This window comes from Rattus norvegicus, chromosome 1, assembly GCF_036323735.1.
Source record: "Rattus norvegicus strain BN/NHsdMcwi chromosome 1, GRCr8, whole genome shotgun sequence".
Taxonomy (NCBI): domain Eukaryota; kingdom Metazoa; phylum Chordata; class Mammalia; order Rodentia; family Muridae; genus Rattus; species Rattus norvegicus.
The window spans coordinates 219086639-219091986 of NC_086019.1; positions in this window are offsets into that span (position 1 = coordinate 219086639).

Below are 5348 nucleotides of genomic sequence, written 5' to 3' on the forward strand. Positions count from 1 at the left end.
AGTATCCAAACACATGAACAAACATTTCACAAAGAAGACGCAGAAATCAAGTACTCACATAGGAAAACACTAAACATCACTATTATTAACATACAGCATGTTCATATTATTAAAAGCTCAAGACATATCATGACACCCCTAAGAGGAACACTAAAATAAAGTATACCTATAATAGGATTCACAAAATGGCTCACTGGCTTGCCACACACCAAATAGCCTGAGTTCAATGCCCAGGACCCTCATAATGATAAAGGAGAACTGACTACAAAATTGTCCTCCCCTCCATATACACACAATGATGATGATGATGATGATGATGATGATGATGATGACGACGACAACGATGAGGACAACGACAATGGATATGAGGAGATAGAGACTAGATGTTGAGTACATTATTGGGTAAAAAGGAGAAACAGCACAATCAGACTAGAAAACTGGCTCCAAATCAATGGTTGGGGAGGTCCTAGATCCTAGGGTAGAAGATGTCGCTGCTATTTCCTAAACCGTCTTCTGCTCAGACTTCCTTTTAAATATTTATGTTTATGCCCATAGACCTAGGCAGAAGCTTCTTTTAAAAAGTGGGTATTAATCAACGCAGAGACTCATACTTGGTCAAAGTGTTGAGAATAAAACAGAGTTCTCAGCCCTAACTGGGACAACTGTATCAAGTTCTTATCAAGTTCTGAACAGTAACCAAGAGATGTGGAATAGCCTGTAATGCTTTGGGGGGGTTTTGTGGGCAGCTTTAAAGAGGTAACTCACACCTGGCACTAGGCTTTTCATAATAATCAATTCTGGGGGTAGGTCTACTTAAACCTATTTTGTGCATGTACACATATTAGACAACATCAAATATAGGGGTCTATTTCTTTGTTTCGTATTGGCTTTCAAACAGGTAGTACATTTCGTCCTGCTCTGATTTCTGCATGGACAGCATAAAGGTTATACCATAAACACTTGTATCCCTTGGCATTGACTCTCAGTGGTTACAGCTGTGTGGCATTTGACCAGCAGAGAGCATGAAAGCTCTAGGGAGCTGATGCAAGCTGACGGGGGGCGTGGCTTTGCATATTTGACACACCTCCAGGATTCAGGCCTGGATGAGGTAATAGGCGGCCAGAAGAAGAAGGAGTGGGGCTGTACGTGTGCGTGTGCGTCAGTGTGGGTTTGTCAGTGCGGGCAAAAGCCCTGGTGAGACACGCTTGTAGGAACCCGGGCCGCGGATACTGCCGGCGCTGCGCTGAAAAGAAACAGACAGAAAGTTAGTAGCTGCAAACTTGGGTCGCGGCGGTGGCCGCTGGGACCAGAAGGGCGCGCGTGCTCTCTGCACCAGGGGACCAGAGAAACTCCGCGGGCGGGAGCTCACTTTGGCGCTCTGCCAGGGAGGGGCGACTTCTGGCAGCCACTGGCAGCAGGGACCGGGAGCTGTGCCAACGCGGTCGCCTTGCTCCTTGCGGAGAGAGGGCAGAGGGCGTGACCGTGGGGCGCGATCCACGCGGTCACCAGCCAAGCCCAAGGCGCAACTGGTGCGAGGGGGGGTGTAGCGTCGCGGTCGGGTTGCGCTCCCCGGGTGGGTTTGCAAGGCGGGATGGCGAATACGTAGGGCCGGGCCTTTGCCTGAACCTGCTGACCGAGCTGCGGCGGTGCGGAGCCGGGCGGCGCTCAGTCGGAGGCGGGCGGCCCCGGGGTCCGGGTCCCGGTACCTAAGTGGATGCGGACTCCTGGTTAGGCCGCGGCTGAGGCTTCCGGGGAGGCGGTGGCTCCAGAGGCCGGGTGTGCAGAGCCGGGACCAGGGCTCTGCATGTTCCAGACCTCAGCCCTGGACCCTAGTGGTGTGGGAATGGCTGAAAGAACATGGCCTCCGGGCGTCCTTACAGCCCTGCTGTGAGCCACTATTTCAAGGCAGTGTGCGCTGGTCCTTGCGCCGGGGGGCGCAACGTGGTGCTGGCCAGATGGACAGCCAGCTTGCCCCCTACATCATCGACCTGCAGGCCATGAACCAGTTCTGCCAAGACACGGGTGAGCCATCCACATCCCTGGTCTGTCCACTGTAACTCACTCAGTGGACAGCTTTGCTTACTGATGTCAGTGATAGGTGTTGAGGTGTTGAGGGCAGGTGCTTTCCTAACCTAAATCTCATATGATCCCAAGACCACCTCCAAGTAAATGTCCTTGCAAGTAGTTTAAAGTTTATGCAAACCCAGCTTCAGCCCATCTGCAGGAGACCCCTTTATGCCCACTCAGCCTCTAGTGGCCCTTTGTGCAGGAACTCTAGGGCTTAACAGCCCCCCAAGAAATGCTGACTCTTCAGCAAGATACTGGTGGAGCCCCTTGACTGCTCACACCTTAGCTGACTCTGCTCTGCCTCCAGCACCTTTGTGGCTACCATAGACCTCCCCCTCCCTTTAACCTGGTTGACTCTGGCCCTCTTCTATGGACCCTGCCTTTTCACTGACAGCTTTAAGACTTGGGAAGCCATAGGGATCCCAAGTCTCTAATTACAGGCTAGTGTGTGAAAAGTGCTGGAAAATTACTGAGAGGAGAAATTGGAGGCAGGGATTCCAGAGGTGGAGCATCCCAGATGTGGTAAAAGGCTAGGGTAGGGGGTGGGGGTGGGAGTGGGGAGTGGAGACGGGGCTCTGGAATGCCTGGCAGAGAAGCTGCTCCCTTTGTCCACAGAATTCAGGGCAGAGTGAACATTTTTCAACTCAGCCTGCAGAGTGTGGAATGAATGTCTTTGCCAGCTATGCCTCAGACAGGGGCTTGGCATCTAGAATATATAAAGAACCACAATAATTCAACTCCAAAGTGGCCAACCAATAAATCGGTCAGTGAATGGGAGATAAGGTTTGCAAAAGCAGAACCACAAATGGACACCAAGGATTACAAAGGTGTTCAGCATTCTTAGTTACGAGGGGAATGAGAATTGAAGCCACACTCTGTTTTGGATTCCATCTCACCCCAGTGACAATTACTACGATAAAGAAAAGAGAAAACAGGTGCTGTTCAGGATGTAAGGAAAGAGGAAGTATTAGTCCCTGTTGGCGGTAATGTAACCTAGTACAGCCATTATGTAAATTAGTATATGTTTCCAAAAAATTAAAAAACAGAACTTCCCTATGACCCAGATATACTTCTGTGTATGTGACTATATTATATATACATAATATATATTCTATTCTACCACAGAGATACCCATACATCAACGTTTACTGGTGCTCTTTTCACAATAGCAAAGGAATGGAGCCAGCCTAGAGGGAGCCAACAGATGAATGGATAAGGAAAATGTGCCACATATATAAATGGAATTTATTCTGCTGCAAAGGGAAAAGGAATCATGTAATGCCGGGAAAAAGAATGAAGATGGGAATTAGATAAAAAACAAAACAAACAAACAAACAAAACCCTCCAGATTTAGACAGACAGCACATCTCTCATGTGGATCCCAGCTTATAAAGTCTGTCTGTCTGTATATAAATTGGAGTGAATTCCATGATTGTGGCCTCTGAAATCCAAAAAGAGTGCACAAGGAGGGAAAGGAAGTGTTGCAGAAGCGGAGGGAGAGCAAAGGGGAGATGAATGTGGAAAGGGAGGGTGTGAATAAGGTACAGTGATGGGTGAGGGCATGGGGGGACAAGAGAGATGAGGCGATTCAACAAAATAAATTTTGTCTGAAACTGGCACAATACATCTAATCCTGTGTGTTAATTATTAATTAAAAATAAACTATTTAAAAAATAAAACTATGAAAAACTGAGTGTATATACAAAGATGCCTTTTGTGTTGTTCTTTTAAAATAATAGCAAGATTTTGGGGTGTCGTAAAGTTCCAAACAGAAAAATGGTTAAATAAATCATGAATTTCTGCATCATAATTCTGATCATTATGCAAGCATTAAAGCTAAGTCTAAAAATAATTTTCCTTTCCCTTCCTCCTTTTTCTCCCTTCCCTCTCATCTTCCCAATCCCTTTGGAACATAGTTGCAAAGCTTTCAGTTACCCCAATACCCAGACTTCTTGCTGGATGCTATTACTCAGAGGAGTCACTTAAGGGGTACTAACATCAAATTTTGAACCCAAAGAACTGATTTCAAATTTTTAGTGCTTCAGTGGGATTTTTTTATAATGTTCATAATGCTGTGCGAAAGAAAAACTGAAGAGCTATCCAAACTTTGCTGTGCTAAAAATCACAAGGTAAGTGAGGTATGGGAGTTACTGTTGCCTTCGATTTCTGTATCTTACTGGACACTAGCAAAACTGAGCAGTGTTCAAATCACTGACCAGCAAACCATTGACTAAAGTGGCTTAGTTAAGCGCTTACACTTGAGAGAGGGTTGCTGGTAGAGTACCTGCCATGTAATTAGGATGTCATCCCCAGTACCCAGATAAATGCGGGACACAGCTAAGCACGCTTGTAATGCCAGCACTGGGAAGGGGGAGACAGGAGGAGCTCCGAGGACTTCTGCCCAGCCAGTCTGACCAAATTGGAAAGTCTCAGGTTCAAAAAACAAGGTAGAGAGCCATGGAGGAAGAAACCCAACTCTGGCTTCCATATGTATACACAATGGCATAAGCACTCCCCACTATGCAGAGGAATATGGACACATACACACACACACACATTTACATTTAAGTAGCAATGATCACCTGCAACTCTGAGAAAAAGAAAGTGTATTTATATGAGACTAATTGATACCGACCCTTGAGAAAAGGGATGTATTATGTTTTGTTTTCTGTGGACACATATACCCATATATATATATTCACATATATTCACACAGACATGTTGTAAAGTCTGCATACCATTGTTTTAATTATTGTACGTGTGCCATGTAGTAGTGCTAAATATATTCACAGAATTTTGCAAATATCCCTATTATCTACACCCCAACTATATCATAACTCCCTAACGTGACCTCTTTACCTATTAAACAATAATTTCTAACCTCCTCAGATCTTGGTAACCTCTATTCTACCTTCTGTGTCTATGAATTTGCTTCCTGTACACCTATCTCATAAGTGGGATCATACAGCATTTCTCTCCTGTGTTTAGCTATTTTCACTTAGTACAATGTAGTCAGGATTTATGATAGCTGTTTATGCCTTTATGGCTAAATAATACTCCATCACATGTGTATAACCACATAGCCCCTAACTCCTGGTCAGCTGGTTTCACAGCTCGGTTTCTGAGTGTGAATGAGATTTCTTGGAGGAAAAAGGTGTCCAGCCTTTTGGGAAAGAGCCCCAAATGTACACAGTTAACTTCTGAGTTACAGAGCAGATTCTGGAACAAGGACCCTAGAGGGAGGGGCCTGATATGACAGTGTTTTGAGTTTGCATAGCTTA